The sequence below is a fragment of the Halichoerus grypus genome, chromosome 5 (assembly GCF_964656455.1).
Source record: "Halichoerus grypus chromosome 5, mHalGry1.hap1.1, whole genome shotgun sequence".
Lineage (NCBI taxonomy): Eukaryota > Metazoa > Chordata > Mammalia > Carnivora > Phocidae > Halichoerus > Halichoerus grypus.
The window spans coordinates 2689933-2713890 of NC_135716.1; the positions used below are offsets into that span (position 1 = coordinate 2689933).

At 64.3% G+C, this 23958-nt stretch overlaps 1 protein-coding gene across 2 annotated transcripts in view; it reads right to left on the reverse strand.

Moving 5' to 3' along the window:
* PTP4A3 (protein tyrosine phosphatase 4A3) overlaps positions 1 to 19595 on the reverse strand; it is a 34163-nt gene extending 14568 nt beyond the window's left edge. Inside the window, exon 1 of one of the 2 annotated variants that reach the window (XM_036109473.2) lies at positions 19514 to 19595. The gene's annotated coding sequence lies outside the window, so the exon portion shown is untranslated. Of the gene's footprint in view, positions 1 to 2410; positions 2521 to 19513 lie in introns of those variants that run through there. The other variant, XM_036109476.2, reaches the window with a different exon arrangement.
* Positions 19596 to 23958: the final 4363 nt, after the last annotated feature.

The following is a 23958-nucleotide window of genomic DNA, read 5'->3' on the forward strand; positions in this document are numbered from 1 at the left end:
TAGCTGCCCTACGGGGATGTTGTCGGGAACGCACAGATTCCGTCATGAGAAGGACACAGACCAGGGATCCCACACCCCAGAGCGCGGAGCGCTCTTCCCTCCCCAGTATCAGGCCCTGTACCCCAACACCCCGACAGCTCAGGACCCCACCTGAGACACAAACTGGGGGACACAGGGTTGCCCTTGAAGGACACCCGCACACCCTGCTCCCCCATCTGGGGATGGAGATCCCAGGGGTCTCCCCTGCTCTTTCCTCCAACCAGCCATCCCGCTCTCACCAGGGTGGGCGTCGAGAGACAGAGGGGGCAGTTCAGTGCGGGTTTCAGTGAGTGCAGGTGCCGCCTCCAGCCCCAGGCCCAGCCCGCCATCAAGGGCCCATGTCCTCCACCCACCCACCTGGTGAGTGCCCCAGCCCCCAACAGTGAGACCCAGACATACAATGGTGGCCCCATGTGGCTGCGGCTCACACACCATCTGTGGCTCCCTATGGCCCCAAGCCAAGTTCTGACTTCCCGGCCTGGCCCACCGGCCCCTGTCCTTCCTACCCTCAGCTCAAGGGTAGGAGGAGATAGAGAGGGGCCTGTGGGATTCATGCCTCCAGTCACCCTTTAGTCTGTGTCCAGAATGCCCCCAGACACTCCTCACCCCCCCCCCCCGTTCCTCCAGGAAGCCTTCCTGGATGCCCTCACTGCTGGGGTTTTCCCCACTGAGTTTTCATTCCTATGTGTACCTACCCAGCACCCTCTCTGCTCTGGCCCCATGCTGAGAGCACTGGGGTCAGGGGTGAGTGAACCCCTATGACCCCACCTTCAGGGAGCCCACCGCCTGGGGTGGGGGTCAGTGGTGGGGACACACAATAACCAGGCAATGGACTGCATCAGACAGAAACAAGACTGGGGGTGGCTCTCCGGAAACGTGGCCTTTGGGCAGAGATGCAGGCCCCACCCCACGGACATGGCACGGGCCGTCACGCTGGGAAAGGCATCGGACCCTCCGCGAGCCCCTCGAGAACAGTGCTCACCAGCGTCTGTTCCTGCTGCCACTCTGGAAACCACTTCCCGCCCCATGTCTCCATCACCCCCACCTCTACACACGCACCTGCACCTGAGACCAAAGCCCAGAGCCCCATTCTCCACGGAGGCCGGACAGACGGGGAGCGGAGCAGCCTGAAACCTGGTGTCCTGCTCCTCAGCCCAGGGTTCCTTGTTCCCTTTCACACGATGAATCATGCGAACTTCATCTGTTCAGAGCCCGGGCCGGGGTGGTTTTAATAAACACAAGGCCTTCAGAGCAGCCGAAGGAGATGCCAGAAGGCCCCGCCACGAAAACCACCACCGTGCCCCAGGACAGCCACCAGGCCCTCCACTGAGAGCCCAGCAACTCTGGCTTTGCACACAATTATGATCCCACCAGAAAGCCACAGATACTTTGTGGCTCAGGGGGGTCACTAAAACCCCTCAAGGGGGTCACTAAAACCCAAGACAACAGCCCGTGGCGGTCTAAGCTGCCATTTACCAACAATTAATAATAGTACAGGCAGTGAGCACCTGTGGAAAACCCGCTTTCCGACAGAGCCTAAAGACTCTTAGGATCCAAGAGGCCCTAAGCTCCTCCGTTTACTAGCTGCGGAGGGGTTTCTACGTCCCTGAAGCTCCCCTTTTGTATAAGGGGGTTTAGCACGGCGCCCCCAGGTTGCTGTAAAAATCAAAGGCGGGTGTGGGTGTGCAGGTCCGCCCGCAGCTGCAGAGGGTCTGGTCAAAACCAGCACCTCAGCTAGTGGCCATGCCAACCACAGGTCCCATGGGCTGGTTCCAGCCCCGCAGCACCGCCAAGGGCCCCTGATGACCAGGTGACGGGGGACGGGCCCCATTCACACCAGCTGTCATGGTGTGATTACCCACAGGACCTCCTTTCACTCCCCTGCTAACAATAAATGATCAACTATGTGTTCACTACGTTACGAGCCTCATTTCACAAGAGAAGACAAGGGCACAGAGGGGCTCTGCGTATCCCCCCAACCCCGGGGGGCTGCAGAAGAGCCAGGCCAGACCCACCCCCCACCCCGCTGCCTCTCAACAGTGCAGCCGGCCAGCAGTTCCAGTGACCCTGCCCCGGACCCCTGGCTGGGCCACACAGCAATATCGGAGAGCTTGGGAGGAGAGTCCAGTCGGGGCTCTGGAAGGAGAAGGTTCCATCCCCGGGCCGCACCCCCCCCCACCCCATTTGACAGAGGAAGCCACTGAGGCTCCAGCTGAGCTGAGTGTGAGCAGAAAGGCCTGGGAACCCCTGCCCACCCCCTCTGAGGTCTGCCCCAGGGGTGGCCACACCCAGGCCTCCCGCCAGCCCCACCTTCCACACCTCCCACCCCCACTGGACCCGGAGGAGCCTCAGGGAGCACTCGGACACTCACCCGCCTTCCTGTCCCGGAGTCCCGGGGCGCTGTGCCCCCGCCCAGCTTTATCCCCGCCCGGCTGCCCGCCCTCCCGCGTCAAAGGCCCCAGATCGCCGGTAAACTGTGCCGGGAGGGAGGCGGGGGCAGGCTGGGGCAGCCCCAGAAGGATCCCGCCGCCCAGCCTTTGGCTCCCACTGCACTCCCGCCTCCCAGGGCTGCCTGGCCGCAGGGGAGTGGGGCTGGGACACGGGTCTGAGGTTGAGGCGAGCACCCTGGTCCCAGGAAGCAAGCAGGAGAGCCCCCCTCCCCCGCAGGGCCTGACTCTGGGGCCGCAGGAGGCAGGACGGTCCCCAGGGCCCTGTATCCAAAGGCAGCCAGAGCAGGGAGGGGAGGAGGGAGGGGGCAGGCGAGGGGACCAGGAGGGGGCAGGAGGGGCGGGCACAGAGCCAGCCCAGAGAATCCGAGGCGCCAAGGCCCAGCCTGGCAGCTGGCTGAGTGGAAGGTCGGGGGACAGCCTGGGGCCTCCCAGGTCTCTGGCCTGTCCCCCCACTGTCTGCTGCAGACTGGGAAGGGGGTTCCAGGACCTTTCCCCTGCTGAGGGGGTGCTCATTGTACCCCCTACTACCCCAACCCACCCACACAGAAGCAACCTAGCCCTCTCCAGGCTGCCCCCACCCTCAGCAGCCCCCCAGTGCCCTCCCCAGATTGCTCTGGGGCTCCAGAGAGCTGCCCACACTTCCCCAGGGCCCCCTGCAAGCCCAGCCCTCACTTCTTCCTGTTGTCCCAGTTTCCTCCACAAGGAAGCCAGGGAAGCCAGCTAACAGGCCAGTGAGCCCTTCCCACCCCAGCCTGGGCCCCAAGGCCCAGCAAAAGCACTAAGGAAGTGGGAACCCTACCAGTGGGGGAGGGGCTGTTCCTGCCCCTGAGGGCCAGGGTCACTTGTCCCTCCTCCCACCAGGATGCTGCCCTAGTGGGGACGGCACCAGGATGGATGGAGCCCTCTCCCCAGACCCTGGATGGGGGTGGGGGTGGTATCTCAGGCCAGCCTGGCCCAGAGAGGCCACCAGGAAGTCCATGCTTGGGCCTTCTCCCCACCAGGTGCAGGGGGCAATCTCCAGCTGCAGGAGGGCCTCTACCCCTGGCCACCGGGACGGCTGCCCCATAACCCCACCAACCCCCGCCCCGGTATCCACAGCGCCCCCGCCCCGTTCCCACCAGGCGCCTGCCAGATGCCCACCAGCCGCCCCACGCCAGACTGAGGCCCTTCCCAGTGGCTCACCGCCCAGGCTCAGACCCATCGTGGCTCCCCGGTGCCTTGGCCAGGCCCCAGAGCCCTCCTTAGCCACCCAGCTGGCCCACAGCGCCTACTGCAGCCTCTGCCAGGTGTTGTGACTCACACACCTGCCACCTGGCCTTTGTCCTTTGTCCCTTGTCCCTGCCTTGCCCTCCATCTGGCTGCCCTTTTCCCTCCCACCTCTCCCCACCCCACCGCATGAAGCTCTCCTCACCCCAGCAGCCCTCCCTCCACTTCCCGGCCCCTCTCTTCTAGACCAGTCCCAGAGGCCACGTCCACCTGGGACCACCCAGCAGCCTGGGCCCACCCGGCAGTCCAGTCCCCTTCAGATCTCCCCAAGGGAGGATACAAACTTCAGAGGGTCAGTGTACACGAGTGGACCATGAGGCCCGCCGAGAGGACAGGACGGCTCAGGACAACCTGCCAAGTCAGCAGCTCAGACAGGACCCAGTGTGACTGAAAACCCGTGTGGACACAGCCCAGTGGCCATTCTGTCAATGTGCACACTCACTTGTGCCGCAAGAGGGGTGTCCAGACCAGACACCTGTGCCCAGAGGGTGGGGACCCCGTTCCCCTGCACCACCACACCCACCGGTGGCCCTCCACACCGTCCGTGTCCTCTGGTCCATGCCCCTCTCCCACTGGGCCTGGCAGGACTCTGCCCAGGCTGCAAGTCAGACCACAAAAGTCTCACACGGCCAGGGACCTCACACGGAGGGGGAGAACAGGTGTCCTGCCTTGGAACCCAGCGGGTGGGAGCCCTCAGGTAGAGCCTCCCACTGTGGGCCCATCACGGCCCCTCCCCGGGCCCCAGCCTGCCTGTCTTAGCATGGACACGGCTGGACTCATCGTGTGTCCAAGATTGCACCACTGGTGATGGGCAGGTTCCCAGGCGCCCCCACTCCCCACAGGGCCCCGCCATCTGCACTAGCACACACAGTCAGGCTGACCCTGGGCGGCTAGAAGCCGTGTTCTGCAGGCCTGCTGTGTCCCCCTGCCCCCAGGGGCCTTCCCCTGCCCCCAGCCTCCCGCCCTGTAGAGCCCCAGTCCCAGAGGTCTGGTTATCTGGCAGCAGCTTCCAGCCTACAGCCCATTTTTCTGGAGTATAGGGTGTTGGGTTGGGAATTCCTAGGCTCCGGGATTCTAATAGGACGAAGAGCTTCGAAAGCCTGCCCTAGCCTGCGCCCACAGTCCCCAGTGCTTTCCTCCTGGGCCCCACTGGGCTGGCGCTGACTCCTGGCACCATGCCCCCAAGCCTCCAGAATGGGCACGGCGTCCCAGCAGGGCACAGAGCTTCACGGATCCACTTGGAGCTAATGGCCCCTGAGAGGCCCTTGTACCCACCAGGCCCCCAGCTCAAGCCCCTGCCAGGAAGGTGGAGGCCCCCAGGAGGCCCAGAGGAGGCCCCCAGTCCCTGCCGTCCCGAAAGCCCAGGGCCTCCCCAGTCTATGAGGTGGAGCTCAACCCCTCCCGTGCCACACGCACACACAGGACCCTCAACGGGCAGAAGGAAACTGGGGTCCTCAGAAAACCGGGGCGGTGGCGTGAGCCTCCAGGACGGTCCGTGGGACCTCCCAGAGGAGGCTGCTCAAGTCCCTGCCCACCAGAACCAGCTGGAGGCCCCGCGGGGTGCACACTGGGATGCCCCGACGCCTGAGAAAGGCCTCCCTTGCGGCTGCCTACGCCCCTGGGCGCATCTTCTCACCGCTCTGGGCCTTTTCAGTCACCCGCACAACGTGGACATAACAGACCCTCGCAAGGTGGGAAAACAAGAACTGCCCCCCCGAGGTGCCCACCCCCCGGGTGCCCACGGAGTTGTCACGTGGCCTGGGAGGCAGGGGTGGGGCACACATGTGAGGGGAGGCCCCAGTTAAGCCTGTTGTACGGAACACACCCAGGGTCTGGCTGCATTTGCTGTACCCGCCTGAGAACCCTCTCCATGGAGGAGGGGCTCCTGGCTCCTCCTCAGGCCCTGGACAGTGCAAGGTCAGGGTCCCCCGGGGGGGGTCGGTGAGAAGGAGGCCCTGGGGGAGGCCGGGGGGGGGTGTCAGCATGCAGCGTGCTCCAGACAGACGGCACAGCCCCTCCCCGCTGCACCTGGTGCGCCCCAATCCCAACTGGGAAGCAGGATAGGACCCCACCCCAGCACCCTCAGGGGAGGGGGCTCTGCCCACAGAGCAGCCGGCGCCCCGTGCCCATCCAGCCACTCTGGACCCATGGCAGGACACGGTCAGCAGCTGCCCAGAAAGCTAGTAGCCCCCAGGGGACTGGACCCTGGGGCATCATGGTGTGGTAGCCACTTCTGCTCACCACCACATCCAGAAGCCTGGGAGAAGAGGAGACTGCGGCCCAGCTGGAACCCGGGTCCTCGCTCAGCCACTGCTCAGCTCACTGCTCCTCGCACACCCGAGGGACACGCCCAGTAGTGCAGAGCAGGGGAAGCTAAGGCCCTGCACGTACAGGCCCCTCCCCACATTCATCCTCTGCGCAGTCCTGAAGGCCCCCATCAGCCCATTTCATGGGTAAGGAAACTGGGACCCTGGCCATGCAGTCACTGACTTGCCCGAGGCCACACAATTATGAGAGGCTGAGCCAATATTCAGAGCCAGCCCAGGGTGGGCCCTTCCTATGTATTTTCTCCTTAAAACAACCCCTGATCTGGAAACTGAGGCCGGGCCTTCCAATAGATCTCAGGGGTCCTGGAAGCCCTGTCGCCCAGCACCTACATCAGTCTCCGGGAACCCTGCCCCTGCCCGCACCCAGCACACAGGGTTGCTGGGGGTCAGGCGGGCAGGAAGGGGGCACAAGATCACGGAGGTGGCCAGGGCTGCTGGCCAAGGCCCTGGTGGACGCACGTCAGAGGGGCCTTCAGGAGCCACGGGAAAGAGCTCTGACCTGGCCTCGGGAGGCCACGTCCAAAATAACTGGCCCCACCGCCCTATGAGGACTCAGCCAGGCGCACGTAGGCCTCTCGGCCCCAGGCGTTGCCAAGCTGGGTGCGGAAGGTCACGGCTATTTCTGGGCCGGCCTGGCAGCCAGACGCAGCCCCCCAGTGCCCCCAAAGAACCAGCACAAGAGGGGTAGGTCGCTGCGTCCAGGACACACAGTGGAGGAGCCCACAGGCCCCCCAGGGTGGTGGGGAGCCCCACCCTGCTACCTTCCCTCTCTTCCAGCACCGCTGCTGTGATGGTTCCATGTGGGGCCCACTGGCACCGACGGGCCATCGCAGGGTGCCCAGCCCACGCAGGATCCCTGGGCAGACAGAGAACCGTGTCCCGTCTCTGAAACAACAACAGGGGCTCTGCTTCCTGCCCTTCAGCAGGTCCGAACCCTGAGCACACACAGCCTGGGACGGTTTGATGGCCCAGGCCCTTGGGGAGGCCAGCACTACGCCCATGGGCCCCCATCCCAACACTGCATCTACCCTGCAAGGTCGTAACCTTGTGGGTACCAATGGCCATCCAACCCACAGAACCTGAGGCCCAGAGATGGCAGGAGACTCTGAGGCGGAGCATCCCCTCAAACCCAGGCCAGGCAGGGTCTCAAGGGGCCCAGCAGGAGGGGGCAGCTCCCTCTGGTCACCCCAACCCAGGGGTGGTTCTTCCCCACATTCTCGCTCAGGCTGTGACTACTCCCAGAGGGTCACCGGCTTGGGAGTCTGGCCTGGTCCCCATCCTGGCCCCCCCATGGCAAGCTGTGTGATGTTGAGCACATCCCTCAACCTCTCTGTGCCTCAGTTTGATCATCCTTAAGATGGGTTCATTGGAAGCTCCTCCTTCATGGACCTGCGGATGGCTGTTCTCCTGGCGACTGGAAGAACACTTCCCTTCCAAGCAGCCTTGCCTGAGCCCCTTGAATGCTTCTTCTGTGCCAGACACCCACGGGGACTCTGACAGCACTCTGAGCCCTGCAGGAGGACCCACGTTCAGGATGCTGATTCTCCCGGGGGTTCCTCGAGACACTGAAGGGGCTCCTTTCCTGCAAAATGTCCCAGAGCCTTTGTTCCTCTATACGTGCAATGATCTGGGGTGGAGGGCAGCCAGCAGCACATTTCCAGAATATTTTTGACACCACGCACTAGCAAAGAGGGCACCTCACAGAACCTTAGCAACACCAGGTCGGGTCAGCCCCGTGGCCCAGCCTCCCCGCTGTGAGGGTGGGAGAGCCTCCTGGCCTGGCCTCCCTGCCTCCTGCTCATCTACGCGGCTCGGCCCATCTCTGAGCCTAGCTGGTTGTCAGTGCAGTGACCATCACACAGAGACGGAGGCAGAGCCCCGGCCGGGCCACGCTGACCCCCAACCCCCAATCCCTGGCATGGTTCCCCCATGTTGGTCATGTGTGGCAACAGTGACCTGAGGGTGGCCGGAGTAGCTCCTGGCCACGGCCATCACCTGCCGTGAGGATACCAAGGCCGGACGCCTAGGCTGAGCAGGCAGTGAGAAGGTGCCACCCACGGGAGGGGAGGCACCCCTCCCAGGCACCCACGAAGCACCCAGCCATGCCACCCCCTCGGCAGCCCCACCACCACCATCGGAGCTGCCCTCCCAGACAGAAGCAGCAGAGGCCCCAGCATGGCACGTCCTGGGGAGCTGGGCACCAGAACCCAGGTCACCCGCACTGTCCACCCTGAGCATCTGCCCAGCTCCCAGAGGAGGAATTGGGGGACCAGCACACCCAAGGGAAACCCGTCTTCTCTGGGACTTCTGACGACCCCCCAGGCGGAACCGGAAACCTCCCAGCAATGTGTGAGGGGCCCAGGCCCTTTCCAGCTGAAGTCTGCACCCGGCTCCCTCGGGAAGCCCTGGGCATCACTGTGGGACCCAGCAGGGGCGGCAGGAGGTCCGGCCGTGCCCCCAGGCCAGCAGGCAGACCGCACTGGGCGCAGCACGGGGCTCCCAGCCGGCTCCAACCCCCTTTCCCCGGGGCTGCACAACACAGCACTCCTAGCTCCGAGGGCCCTGAGCACAGCCCCAGGGCCCAGGAACTCCGTCCCCCTGGGCAGCGCCACAGCAGGGCCACTCGGAAGCCCGACGGACACGCAGCTCAGAGGCGTCCTCCGGCAGAGCCGGGCCAGGACTCGGGAGCGCGGCTGCTGGTCAGGAGGTCCTGGGGCCGCACCTTCCTCACGTCAGCAGAGCCGGGTGAGTGAGCAGGCATGGCCGCCGCTCCTCGCCAGCCCCAGCACGGCAAACGTCAACCCGAAAGTGTACGGCGACAGAATGGGGTAAGGGGCGCGCTTTAGAGGTGACCGAGCCTGCGCCCACTCCGCTTCATCTGACCCCTCAGCAGCAGCGTGAGTCCCAGACAGGGCACGACCCAAGGTGCAGAGCCCCGTGTGGGGCTGCACGGCCCGAGCTCGCACCCCACTGTGCTCTGCGGACCCCCAGCGGTAGGAGACCGGCGAGAGCGCCCCCCACAGATAGGACAACGGGCCACACCCATGGGGGGATCACAAAGCAGGGAGGGCAGGAGACTGCACAAGAACAGAGACCTGTCCGAAGCCTGCCCCACGTCCCGCGCTCCAGCAAACTCACCAATGCCCCGCACTGTGCGGGAGGAAGGCCGGCTCCACTCTGGGTTCCCAAACTCGCGAGTCCCCTCCGCATCCGAGCACCGCTTCACTCTCTTCTCTAAGCTCCTACATGCCGGCCACCTGGGGCAGAGCCGGGCTAATCCTATTTTGCAGACTTTAACTGAGAGCCTGCTCAGGCCAGATTCTGCGGAGTGGGGAGCTGGCAACATTGTTTTTCTGAGAGAAAATTCACACAAGGTGACATTTGCTATTGTAACTATTTTAAAGTATACACTTCAGTGTTTTTTAGCGTCTTCCCGGTGATGTGTATTCATCACCACTACCTAATTCCAAAACACTTCCATCACCCCAACAAGCAGCCCCACACCTCTTGCGGTCCTGCCCTGCCCCCCCACCCCCACCGCCCGCCCAGCCCTTTTCGGAGTACATCTCCACAGATCTGCCACGTCCGTGAAATCATGCACCACGTGGCCTTCAGTGTCTGGCTCCCCGCACTCAGCATCGCGCTTCCGAGGGTCATGCATGTTGTCATGGGGTCAGGGCTGCACCCCCTTCATGGCTGAGAACCCAGTCACTGCTCGGCTGACGGGCAGCTGGGTCACTCGCAGGCCTGTCCCCCTTACGCCCACAGGGGCTGCGCGCACCAGAGAGCAAGGCCGGACACCCACAAGCACCCACGCTTCCAGAACCCCCGTGTACCGCAGCAGCAGGGGGCTTATGTCCTTCCTAGCAGAACCGGCGGGTCCCTCATGCACCCATGTGTGAGAGAAGAAACCCAGGGAAGGGCAGACAGGGTATGCCGGGGGTGGGGGGGAGGCAAGGTCTGGGGTTCCAGCCAGGAGGGTGGGCGTGGTAACATGGGGGCAGGCACGTGGGCAGCCCCCTCCCGGGCCCGGCACGTGTACACCGGGCTGCCGAGGGCGCAGAGCAGGCCGGCGAGGGACAGAGGGTCGGGCAGGTAAGGGGTGTCCCTGCGGGGTTCCAGGTTGGCTGGGCAGGGCTGGCCTTCAAGGACGGGGAAGATTTGTCAGAGCATCTTTAGAAGTTACAAACACAGCCACCACACATAAAGTGAGCACAGGTCAAAGATTTATTCGTTTGAGAGGGAGCCAGCAGGAGGCAAAGCTGGTTCAGAGGCGAATCCCAGGCACCGAGTGCTCCCAGCCCACAGCGATGGAGCGCCAGGACAGGACAGGAGAGCAGAGACGAGCAACGCGCTACGGGGCGACCACCAGGTCACAAACGGTCACAAACGGCACGCGCGCGTGGGACTGCCCAGAGTCCAGGCCACGTTCAGCGCGTAAGCAGCAGGTGTGGGCATCCCCGGAGAGCTGGATCGCCCCAGGTGGCCTGCCGGACCACACCCAGTAGGACACTGCAGGACACACTGTCCCCCTTTTGTCTTAAGAGATCCCCCTGAGAAGGGCAAACGGGCTGGGGGTCCGGGCGGAGGGCAGGGCCTGAGTAAAGGCCAGGAGGCAGGAAAGGGCAGGGAGCAGAAAGGTGACCCAGCCTTCAGGGGAACCCACAAGAACTGCTCCCCAGGGAAGGCAGGCTCTGGTGGGCCTCTGTTCTCAGAATCACCACGGGGATGGTGGGGGCAGGTCTCTGCAACCCCAGATCGAGGTGTGTCACAGAATCAAGCACAAGAGGAGGAAACAGAAACTCCCCAGAATCCCCAACAGGGGCCCCAACAGGGGCAGGAGAGCCCCATGGGTGGTGACAAGTGAGACAGCAGTGCCTGGGCCACCTGAGGTCACTGAGAGTTTGGGGAGCATCTACCCAGAGCCAGCCCCCACCCTGGCATCTTGGGTACCCCACCCTATCCCCCACTCCCTACCTGGTATCGCCTAAGCTGACGCTGTCCTTCAGGGCTAAAGCCCTTGATGGCACCCACACCACTCAGAAGGAAAGCCCAAGTCTCCCCCACCCACGGGCTACTGTCCCCCCCACTCCCCTCCTCACCCCAGAAGGCCCTGCCTACGGGCTACGGTCCCCCAACTCCCCTCCCCACCCCCTAAGGCCCCACCCATGGGCTACAGTTCCCCCACTCCTCTCCCCACCTCTGAAGGCCCCACCCATGGTCTACTGTCCCTCCACTCCCCTCCTCGCCCCCAAAGGCCCCACCCATGGGCTACGGTCCCCCCACTCCCCTCCTCGCCCCCAAAGGCCCCCCCCGTGGGCTACAGTTCCCCCACTCCCCTCCTTGCCCCCAAAGGCCCCACCCATGGGCTATGGTCCCCCCATTCCCCTCCTCGCCCCTGAAAGCCCCACCTGTGGGCTATGGTCCTCCCACCCCCCTCCTCGCCCCCCAAGGCCCCACCCATGGGCTACTTTCCCCCCACTCCCCTCCTCGCTCTGCTCCAGCCTCACCCACCTTCCTGTTCTTCCAGGACATGCCATGTATGGTCCTGCTTCCAGCCCTTTGCCCTTGCTGTGCCCTGTACCAAGAGCATTCTCTGTCCCCACATCATCCTATGCTGTCACCAGGCCTTTGCCACCTACCTAGGACTCCCTCCTGGCTCCATCTGCCTGTCCAAACCCCACCTCCTTGGAGGCCCACTCACTGGCTCACACTTACTGAGCACCTAGTGGATGCCCTCCATGGCTGTGCTCTGGGTCCAAGCAAGCTCATGGGGACAAAAGCTCAGTTGCTGGCATGACCACAAAGCTGGCCACAGCAACCAGGCAGTGACCCTGGGGGCCAGGCGCCCACAAATCACAGCACCAGCAACCACAACAGGCTCTCAGCCGTCGAGGAGCCCCTGCCCAAGTGGATCACCCAACACACTGAGGATCTTCTACCCTCGATCCAGTGGCCACACAGACCCCCTGCAGAGGGGAGGTGAATGGAGAGCCCTGCCTTGTCCTGCACCATCAACAAAGGGTACTGCACCCAGGCAGGAACAGTGTGGGGAGCTGAGGCCGGCCCCTGTCCCCAGGCCAGCCTCCCCAGGCTCTGGACCCCTCGCCCAGCACCCCCCGCACCTCTCCAGGCTTCTCCCATTGTAAGGGCATCTCAGCAGGCCCAGGGCCCAGTCCCTGCAGCAACCATCTTTACAGACTTTTTAGTATCTCCCTGCACGGAGGGGGCGAGGCCAGCAATGCGCAGACCTGGAGGGCAGCTGTGTGGCTAGGTCACAGGCTGGTGGGCCTGGAGCGCAGGAGGCGCTCGGGAACAGCCGGTGACCCTCCTGGGACAGGCCCACAGCCGCCTGTCCTCAGTCCATGGGCGCCACTAGACGATCCAGTCTCACCCAGGACTGGCTGATGGCCACGCCTCCCGGCAGCGTGCTCCTGGATCCCGGATCCCGCCCAGAGCCCTGGTTCTCACGCTCACTTCCTCACGGGAAGGGTCGGGGAGACACTCACCCTGCCCCCAAAACCCCAGCACACTCTCAGGGAGGGCTTTGCCCATAAGGACCCTGCAACAGAGCCTGCCAAAGTGGGGGAGGAGCAAAAGCGGAGGGGAAGCAGTGAGAACATGGAGGGGACAGGAAGAAACCAGGCGGGGTTGCCCCTTGGCTCCCCATGGCCGGCCAGGCAGGGCCGTCTCACCCCTAGCCCACCAGGCTCCTCCTGAAGGCGGGAGGCCGGGCGGGCGCAAGGCAGCCAAGGGCCAGCTGGGGTCAGCGTCCTTCCTCAGGCTGGGCAGGCCCGGCTGGCAGTGTCCGTGGGAACTGTCCCCAGGCCCAGCCAGCCACACTCAGGCCAGTCAGTGGGCATTGGGGCCGCCGCAAATGCCAGGGCAGCTGGGCACATCCCGAGGGGCCCCGATCCTGCTGGAGGCATGTCCAGACCTGCAAGCTGATCTGAGGGTCTCGAAGGGGAGGGTGGAGAGAACAGGGTCTCAGGGCCACCCCCAGCCCTACTGTCACCATCCACGCCCCCAGACCCTGCCCACCTCTCTACCTCACCTCGCAACAGCCCCGCCCCTCAGCCACCCTCCCAGAGGCCACAGCCTCCACCTGCACCCTGCTCCCCTGCCCCCTAGGTTAGGGGTCCCTCCCGCGGCCCCTTGGGCCCCACCCCACCCCCGACCATCACACAGACCACCCAGGGCTGAGGCTGTGACTTCATGTCTGAGGCCCGTGTGGGGGGAGGGGGTGGCAAACGGGCTGGACGTACACATGGACAGCTCCATCCGCACTCCAGTCTGCGTGCCGCAGGGGGCCCGGGAGCACCCAGCTCCGCCCAGTCCAGCCTCTGTGCTCCCTGCCCCCCGTGCTCCACCGGGGACCCCCGGCCACTGGCTGTCCTCACAGGCCTGGGGCCCCTCGGGACAGCCCTTCCGGTGACTTCCTGCCAGGGAGGCTGGGGGGAGGGTAAACAAGGCCTCCAGATGGCTTCCTGCGGCTGCCCGGCCGTGGGAACATCCCAGCAGCCGAGGTCATGGAAGAGCGGGTGCAGGGAGGGCGGGGGGCTGCGTCACCCATCAGCAGGGCACCCAGTGTGCGCCTTGGGCTGCCTGGACCCCCCCCGCCCCTCTTACACTTCCCAACATCCCCACAAAAGGGTTTCCCATCCCCATTTACAGAGGGGAAACTGAGGCACAGGCGGGCGAGTTACGCCAAAGGCCAGAGGCGGGACCTCCTCTCTGCCCCTTTATCAGGCTCTTGCCCCACCAGCAGGGCCAGGTCATCCCAGCCCCACTTTAGAGATAGGGAAAACCGAGGCCAGAGAGGGGAGCGTGAGCAGGTGCTTGTGCTGGGATGGGGTCCGCCCCCACTCCCACACACACCTGGAGGCTCCTCGTCTGTAAATGAGGGACAGACAGTCCTGGTTCCAGGCCGCTCTGCGAGGACCACACAAGCCCGGCTGAGGGAGCACGAGACACGACACAGCTGCCTTCCATCCCAGCACACTTCCCACCCCGCCGCCCCGAGCAGGGTCCTCCACCCCAAACATGCAGCGTCCACCTGGGGAAACGGCTAGCTGTGAGGGGGCCCAGAGCGGGGCTGACCATGGAGCTGCCCCAGCGACACTGTTCACCCCGGCCCCGAGCCCTGGGAGCCCCTCCCCTCTACTGTGATGACCACATCCTTCAAGCCCAGGCCAGATGCCACCTCCTCCCAGAAGGCCACCCAGACTCCCTGCCCACCACAGCCTCAAAGTCGGAGGGTCACACACTCTGGGAAAGTGACTGCTGTCTCCTGCGGGTCTTGCTCACCCATGGGTCCCTCCCAGGGTCAGGACCACCTCTCTCCTCCTTCACCCATTGCCCAACAGGGGCCAGTGCAGGCCCGGGCAGCCCCTCATGGGGCACAGGGAGGCAGAAGCAAGGCCAGGCCAGTCGCCTGCATTCCCCATCGGACCACGCAGCCGCCGACATGGAGATGATGGGGGTGGGCACTGACTAATACACGTGGGTCCGGCCAGACCCGGAGACCTGGGTCCACGGCTGCCATCAGGAGAGAGGCCCGTTTCAAGTGAGACGCAGAGCAGTCCGCGCCTGTGAAACCAAGCCGATGCCCAGAAGCCCGGAGCCCATAGCAGTGATAAATTGCCTGGGCTGTTTGAATTCTTACAAGGACCATCACCACATCTGGATTACACCATAACGACATAGTTAGGGCCCTGTTTGAATGCCGCCCCTTCCCCCATGTGGGCCCCGGGGCGGGTGGTGCTGTCTCTGCCCACCCTGCACAGGCCCCCCCGGGCCCGAGAGCCCAGCATGACCCCTAGAGAAGCCAAGGCACCACGGGCTGCGCTTCCCCAGGTCACAGGCCCCTGGCGAGGGCAAACGGAGAGCCTGGTGTGACGCGGTCATACACAGCAGACGCAGGGCAGGAGGCAGCGGCTGGGCTCCGGCCCATCCAGTCTGCCGTGAGGTCCAGGGTGTGCTCCAAGCGCCCCATTCTCCAGACAAGAAAACTGAGGCCCGGGAAGCACAGGAGCAGGCCTAGGGTCACCCAGAGAGACCCGGCAGAGCTGGGACCATGGCTCTGGGCTCCTTAGGACCATGTGGAGGGGACAGCGAGGTGACTGTGGAGAGCCCTGAGCCACCCCCCCAGGCGCCCCCTGAGTTCCGCATGGCAATTCCCAGCAGATGGGCCACTGGGCAGCCGGCCAGAGAGTAGCCCGAGAGGAGCTGCACAGCTGACCCCAGCAGGGAGATGAAAGCAGGAGAAATGTTGGCTTTGGCAGGTCCTGGTCCAGGCAAGAGAGTGAGGGGGCCCGTGTCCCCACACCAGCAGACGATGGGGGGGCGGGACGCCAGCAGAAAGGAGCACCCTCTGGGGGTGGGGGCAAAGTTGAAGAAGAGGTCAAGCCCACCATGTGTAGCCACAGGGGCGGTGATGGGACAGGCGGGCGGCAGGCGGGAACCCTGGGTGGGGTGGCGGGGAATCCTCCGTACCCTCCCGCGCCTCTTCCAGGAAGCCTGAGTCACAAGACGGGCCGCAGGGCCAGGAGAGTGGCTGGGAGCACCAGTCTCATGGGAAGGGGACAGGGCAGGGCGGCCTGCCTGTCAGCCCGCCTCCACCGGCTGGGCCAGCCCCAGCTTTGGGGTCTCTGTGGCCAGAGAGGCCGTGGGAACGGGCTCCTGTAGCTCCCAGGAGGGGCTGTGGGGACAGAGGAGCTGGAGAAGGCAGGTCAGAGCCCCCCGTCTGCGGCAGGGGAAACTGAGCCCCCAAAGGAGAACTGGCCCGAAGCCAGACAGCCAATGACCTGTCATGGACTAAGTGTGCTCTGGGCCGCCAGGCCTGGACGCTGGGGAGGCCCGCAGCAGCACCCGTCCTGACATCCTTGGCTTAGAGCCCTGTCCCGGCATATCAGCCCCCAGCCAAGCACCCAAGACCCCAGACCCCCTACGTAGGAGCTGTCCTCCTGATGCTCCCACTCCTAGGACCATACCTCAGGGAAGGCAGACCCTACAGGCCCTGCTCCATCCCACCACCCCTGCTCTAGAACACTCCGTGGCTCCCCCGAATCTGAGTTAGGCTGCAGTCTCGGGTTCCCCACCTTCCGTCTGCCCACATCAGCAACGGTGCCCGCTGCTTGGAGGCACCAGAACCTCCTCAGTGACACGTGTGTGCCCCGAAAAAAGCACCCAGTGACTGGGGGTGATGGCCGAGTTGACAGTCCCTGATCGGGTCCAGCCCTCACTTGCTGGCAGACTATGGCAATGACTCCCACCCCAAAGGTCACCCAGCAGGAGAGTGGGGCCCTGAAGCCACCTTCCCGGCCCAGCCCCTCCCCCAGCAGACAGCTCCTGAGCACGGGGCACAGAGACCTCCCCCCTGCTGGCCTGCGATGACTTTCCACAACCCCGCATCCTGAGCATCCATGCAGGACTCCACCACGCTCGGGCCGGGCACCCAGGACAGAGAGGGGTCGGCGGCGCCGGAGGCCTGGGGACCCCCGGAGGGAGATGAGCAGGGAGATGAGCGGGGCGGGCACAGTTCTGACGGCTGACACCGGCCCTTCCTGGGGCCGCCCTCCCACCGCCTGCCAGCCCCCACGCCAAGTCCATGTCTTCCTAGCACGTCTGTGAGCTTTATCCTGCACGTGTGACTGCCAGCTCCAGCTCCAGCAGCCCTGCTCACAGCCTCTCAGGGCCTGGCACACAGTGGGCTCTCCAGTTTGCTGGGCCAGGGAGAAAGGAAGTCCTGACTGGCTGCCAAGAGCCAGGTCCCAAACCATACTGTGACCCTAAAGATGCTGGCCCCGCTGAGGACCACCGCCCCGATGATGAGAACCCTCCCGCCCCCCGACAAGAAGGCTCAGAGCCATGGCCACGGTCCAGGTTGGAAGGAGGGAAGTAGTGTTCCCCGCACACCTTCTGAGTGCCAGGGCGGTGTCCACCCACGTGACTGATCCCACACCTTGCTGCTCCCATTCTATAGATGCAGAAACTGAGGGCCAAGGCACTAGGTACCTGGCAAGAAACCCAAAATCCAGGCCCTCCCGACTCTAGCTCAGCCTGCCCTGTTGTACCTGCCGGCCCTGGGAAAAGCCCCACAGGGCAGCAAGGGGTACCAGGGACTCCGGAGAGCAGGTGACAGCTGCGAGGGAGGCTGGGTGGAGGTGGCCCAGCCAGGCAGCTGGTAGGGAGGCCATGCCAGACGGAGGGCACAGGCCAGGGCTGGCCAGAGGGGAGAAACCACAGTGCACCATCTGCTTACAGCCTACAGTGAGGTTTGGAGCCTCTGCGGAATAGGCAAGGCCAAGGTCTTGGGGGAAACCATCACCAAGCGCTGGAGCCACAGCCCCAGCCGCTCCCGGCTCTGCCCCTCCAGCCAGATGCTACCGGGAGACGCCCGTGCCCTTTCTGCCTGACCCACCCTCTTGCTCGGGTCTGCCAGCCAGTGAGGCACCCAAGGCCACTAGCACAGGTCCTGGGTGTCTGCAGACTCCCCAGGCACCCCACCGGGGAGCAGGGTGGGCTCACACCAGCTCGGGGCTGGCTGTGCGCACCTCTTCCCAGCCATGTGGGCGTGAAGTCAAGCTGGCTAATGCTTCGAGTCGGGGCTTTGGTGAGCCTTTCCCAGCACACACTGCCCAGTGCCCTGAGGTCATTGTTGAGTCCCCCACCCGTGGCACATCCAGGAACCCCTCACCTTCCAAACCGCCTCTTGTCTGGAAAAGGAGCCCACCCACCCGGCTTTCTCCCTGTCCACCACCACACCCAGGCCACTGACTCTGCATTGACCAGCCACCCTCCGCCAGGGCCTAAGCTGGCATGGAGGCGACAAAGGGGACTCGCTGGGGCCCCCAGCCCCAGCCTGGTGGTCAGGGAAGGTGTCCTGGAGGAGAGCAAGGTCAAGGAGGAGCCGGTAAGCCAAGGAGACAGCCTGGAGGTCCCATCCATTCACCACCTGCATTTTCTCCCACCACACTGACCACCTGGGGGTGGGGGGAGGCCCACGACCCGCCCTGCCCCCCTCCAGCCAGTGGGGTCCTAAAGCTGACCCCCATCACCCACCTCTGATTCCAGCCTGGGGCCTGGCACAGAGTAAGTGCTTAGCAAACAATTATGGGGTGTGTTGGGGGGTGGCCAGCTCCTCAAAGGGACATTTGAGGAGCAGCCTCTCCCCCTGAAGAGCAGCCGTGAGGGTGGCCTGGGTAGCAGTGGAGAAACACCCATGCCTGCCTCCGGTTAGGCCCCGGACTCAGCCTCTCCCGTTGCCTCCTTACAGCAGCCTGCAGGGTGGGCCAAACAGCACCCACTTCACAGATGGGCAAACCAAGGCTCTGGTTAGATCTGCAGGTGAGGAGGACCTGACTCCACCTCACTGGGCCTCAGCCTCCTCAACTGAGAAATGCGGTTAATAACCTCATGGGAGGATGTGAGGTCACCTGCACAGAGCTCTGAAGAGGCCCCTGGGCAAGAAGAGCACAGGTTCCCTCCATGGACCCCATCTGGTCCCCACCCCCAAGCTGCTCCAGCCCAGGTGCATCCCTCGAGTCCAAACACCTGGCTGAGGCCCAGGAACCCACTATCACGTGCAGAGCTGACCACAGAGCCCGCAGGCCAGGAGACGAGGTGCAGCGCATGCCGAACGGCCGGGGCTGGGGTGGCCATGGGCACTGCGACCTGCTGGCCTGGACGCCCTGCCACCGTCAGACCCGCTCTCACAGAGCCTGAGAGGTCACCACACCACGCAGGGCAGCGCTCTGCCGGCTGGCAGCTGAGCATGCCACCCATCCCGGCCACCAGCTGCCCAGCAGAACCCTGCGGGCGTGTGCAGAGCCACCTGTCTAATCCCTGCGACGCCTGGGACAAGGCTGCTGACCCGTTCTGCAGCTGGGCTACTGCTTCGAGAGGTAGGCACCCCCAGGCTACCAGGCCTAGCCAGAGCCGGAGCCCGGCCGCAGACCACGTACTGGGACCTCAGCTCAGCCTCCCGCGACAGCCGCTGCCATCCCGGTCCCACCGCGGGACAGGGAAGCCCACGGGGCTCTGATGACAAGTCCCTCGGAACTACGCCCATGAAGAAACTGAGCAGGGAATGTGGCTGAACCAGATCCTGGGCCGGGCCTTCGGGAGGATGAACGGGGGACAGGGGTCACCCGCCCCCCACAAACGGGAGCGGGCTCGGCTCTTCCAGCCGGGGGCGCCCCGCTGCCCGCATGGGGGGTAAACGGCGGGCTGGGCCCGAGCCCGGCCTCTAGCCGGGACCCCGCACGTGGCCGCGCCCAGGCCCGCGTTCTCGCAGCGCAGCGGCCAGGCCAGGGCGCGGGGCCCCGGGACGCGCCCAGTGCAGGAGGCGGCCGCGCTCCTCCTGCGCGCCCACGGCCCCACGCGCCCGCGCCGCGCGCCCCAGCCCGAGCGCGCGCCGAGGAGACTGACCTGGCGGTGCCGGCGCCGGCTCGACGGGCGGAGGCAGGGGCGCGCGCGCGTGCACGCGGGCCGGCGCGCGCAGGCGCGGCCCCGGCTCCGGGCGCGCGGGCCGGGCCGTCGGGTCACGTGGGCGGCGCGGCCCAATGGGAACTCTCCCTACGCCGCGGCCGCGCGCGCGCGCCCCGGAGGCCCCGCCCGGACGGGAAGGGGCGTGGCCATGGGGGCGGGCCGGGGTCTGACCTCGGGCCCGGGCCCCCGCAGGCCCCCTGAGGCTGGGACTGCCAGACCGCCTGGGGCAGTCAGGGCCCGCTTGACCCCCAGTGACTGGAGGGAGGTGCGGTGCACCGGGGCTGAGGAGGGGTCCAGAGGCCAAGAGTTTTACAAAACTTACAGGTGCCCCCACTTACAGGTTTCCCCACTTATCCATGGGGCTGAGCCCCAGATGTGCGGGCCGGGTTGCCGGAAGGATGGGGCCTGGATAGCGGTCACCCAGCGGCAGCACTGAGGTCTCCTATACAGGGGGCCCCTGGAAGTGGGCTCCTGGAGGTGGTCCTCAGGGCCACGGGGACCTCGCGCCCTCAAGGGCGGGCCCACACACAGAGGAGCCTGGTAGAAGTGAGGCCCCACGCTCCTCCGTTTCCCTGTGCCACGTGGGGCGTGCCACTTCAGCCACCAGGACTGGTAAGGCGGTCCCCTTCTGGATCAGCACTTCCTAGGGAGCTCGTGGCTAAGCCAGTGGTGGCCTGTGGAGGAGACCCGGGACAGAGGGGGACCAGAGAGGCAGGCACAGAAACAAGTCTCCAGTCTCCCCCACACCAGTCCATGGATGCCCCTGCCGCGGCCCAGCCTCTCCTCCCAGCTTGGAAGCTTGCTCTGGTACCAGCTGCACTTCCCGAGGAGGATGCCCTCCAGCCGCCCACCCTCAGCAGCCACAGCGACCCTGGAAGGCAAGAGTGAGCGCCCGCCCCTCTACGCAGAATCCTTCGTGGAGGCACTCTACCGTCCCAAGGCCCTCTGACTGGGCCAGGCTTGCTCCTCTAGGCTCCCTCCACTGGCCGCCATCCTGCCACAGCCTCCAACAGCTGCATGCTCTTCCTCCAACAGTCAGGGGCCGTCCCACCTCGGGGCCTTTGCACTTGCTATTCCTTCTATATGGAGAGTCTTGCCCCAGACTATCCCTGTGGTGCCCCTTTCACATCTTGTCCCTTTCAGCTGTCTGGCTCCTCTGAGAGCTCAGTCTCCCCTGGCCATCCCCTCACTCAGCTCTGCTGTCGTCCCAGCTCCGCCAAAAACTCCCCCCAAGTAGTGACACACAACACTGATCACGGTCTGGGTGAGGACCTCACCTCTGTCCCCAGTTGTGTCCCCGGCATTCACACCAGCATCTGGCACAGATGTGTGCTCATGCGTAGATGGAGGTGATCAGAAGGTCCCCAGAGGCCCCCAGTTCCTCCCTAAGAGTCAGAAGAGGGGCAGAAGACAGGGCCTTGCAGACCTGAGTTCGAATCTCAGTTCACCAGCTTATTTAATCCCTTGAAGTAAGGACCATCATTCTCCTTATTTTGTAGATGAGACACAGGGAGGGGTTAAGCAACTTCCAAAGATCACACAGTAAGTCAGAAGTAGACCTAGTCCAGACCTCCCACATTTAACCACGAAGCGGGGCTCCCTGTCCTCGGTGCCTTCAAAGAGAGAACAATAGGCAATATCTGGGGTACATTCCAGGTTTGAGGTCCCGGGAAAAAGGAACCCTCCACTGCAATGGGGCTCACCGAGGCAGCCCATTGCCCATTTCACTGTGGGACTTTCGGGTCCATTTTCATTGTTAATCTCTTTCTGATGTTTAGCCTGACCCAGCCAGGGCTGCACCTGCGTCCCTCCCTGACTTGTTTCAAATTCTTCCTCCTCACCCCTCCCCTGAAATCTCAGGGAGGTTTCTATCCCGGCCCCCTTTGCTGCGGGGCAGAGGTGTGGCCTTCCCCATGGTCTCACAGGCTGGGGGCTCATCTATCTCCCCGTGCCTGGCATCTGTGCAGCAGGGAGGAGAAGGATCCAGCAGCTCCAACCCCAGACACTGGTCTGGTCGAGCACTGGCCTTGTGCCCCGGGGCTCTCCCAGTGAGCGCACACCATGCCCTGCGGAGGAAGGGCCGCGTGCAGATTAGGGACTCAGTTAAGGCAGAGTCGGCTTTTAACCCAGGTCTGGGGAGGCCAGGGCCCGCACATTGCTCTGGGTGGGATGGGCGGGCGAGAGGAGAGTGAGGAAGAATCCTGATTTCACAGTGGGAAGGGCTGGCTCAGAACTGACCTCCTTTTAACACAGGAGAGCACTGCGGGCTGAAGAGGTGATGTCTGAGCAAGGGACAGGCAGAGTCAGAATCCAGACTCCCGAATCTTCCCTGGGATTGGGGAATGTTGCATGGCAAAGATCCCATCCCCACCAACTCCCCCCACCCCCACCAAGTACGTTGGAGAGGAGCCCTCCCCCTGCCGGTTGGGGAGGGGCATGCACAGGAGGTGGATTAAGAGGATCCAGACTGTGCAGGGGCCCATGGGGCGGGCCGGATTAGCAGATTAGCTCCGAGGAGGACAAAGATGAGGTCAGTGCTAAGTGGATTTCCAGAAAGCAGGCTCCAGCCCAGCAGGTCCCAGAAACCCCAGGGCCACAAGGAGGGGCCGAGGGCCAGCCACGGGGACCACATGTGGGCTGTGGGCACTGGCCTGGACATGTGAGCCTCCGCCAGTGGGCTGTATGCCTTAACCTCTCCTTGCCTCGGTTTCCTTACCCAGAGAGTGGGGCCACAGTGATCGCTCCAGCCTCAGAGGGTACGATGGGGCTTGTTAGTGCCAGGTTAGTTCTGTCTGCCCCTGAGCAGGTAAACGTTCTTATGACTATCCTTTGAGGGTCATCCTCAAAGAGCTTGTGGTTTAATGTCAAGGCAGGGGAAAGCAAAAATTCTATGCAGGTGCGGGGTATAGGCGTGGAACAAGAGAAGGGCCTCCCCGATGGCCGTGTCACACCCCTCTGCCCCTGCCCTTTCAGCCACAGTGGCCCATTCTGAGTGCACCCCGACAGTGCCTGACCCCCCGTGGGCACCGAGCCCTGAAGGCGTTAACACCCCAGGACAGGCCGCACCAGTGGGCACACACCCCAGCCTCCGGTCTGCGGATGAATCTTCGCGGCAGCATCTGGAACACTTCTCAGAAGGCCCTGGAAGCTGAGACGTCTCCGTAATGCCCCAGTGTGTTGGCTGTCCCGGGCCGCTCCCTCACCGGGCATCACCCCAAATACACATCCTGCACCCCAAGGCCCCACTGCAGACTGCCACCAGGGCAAACGAAGGAGCCACCGTGTTCCAGGTAGGAAGAAGAAGCCAGACTTGGGGAGCACAGGCTTGTGGGTGAGCAGCAGTGAGAGCCATGTTTGTTTCTCTCGTTCCCAATTTCCAGTAATACAATCATGTTACTTAAATGGCGACAAATTTTCTTTGGGTATTAGCTATGCATTGGTTAACTATGCTGCAGAACAAGTCAGCGCAGACCCAGCAGCCCCACCCACCAGTCATCATCCGGCCTTTCTTGGGGGGGGAGGGGTCAGGAGCTCCCAGCGGCTTGGGGCGCGGGGGCTGCACCGGCGGAAGGCCCGCCCGACGTGAGGGGACCTGCTTCCAGGCTGGCTCGCCGTCCGGGCCGGCCCATGTGCTGGCCGGTGGCCCCGGTCCCTCTCCCCCAGGCTGAGCGATCCCAGGGAGTAAGGGAGCGGTTGCCATGCATTTATCATTGAGCCTCCGGAGTCACACGTGGCCATCTCCCATCAGTCACACAGGCCAGCCCGAGTCAGTGTGGGAAGGGCAGGGCCGCTGACCAGGGGGGATGGGCAGGAGGAGCTCAGGTCCCTGCAGGGGAGACAGGGTGGAGTGGGGTCTGGGAGCGCCTGGGCTCATGTGAGCTGGAGTCCCTGCTTGGGGGCGAGTCCCCAGCTAAACCAAGAGGTTCCAGCTGTTTCGCCCTGTGCTGGCTTAAAACCCTGCCTCTAAGCAATCCTTGTGCCAGACTGCCCCGGGCACTGCTGCCTGGAGCCAGGGAGCCCACCCCGACTGCCCCCCAGTGACAGCAGCCCGGAGCACCCGGGGAGGCTCACCAGGTCTGGGAATCGGGAAGAGTGTGTCCCGGGCATCAGAATTTCAAGGAGGCTGCCCAGCAAGCAGATGTCGGCACATTGAGTCCGGAGGAGGGCTCCAGTGCATGCAAAGGCCTCCCTGACGACAGCCACAGCCAGGTTTGCCCCCCACAACCCTGCTGCACCAGGTGACTCCCAGTTCCGTACCTAGAGCCCCTGGTGCACCAGGCCAAGCCTACATCCCAGACTCTGCGCCAGCCAGGTCCTCCACCAGGATGACGCAGCAGAGACCGTCAGAGGCTGGAGGACCCCCTTGACGAGGGCGCCCACCACTG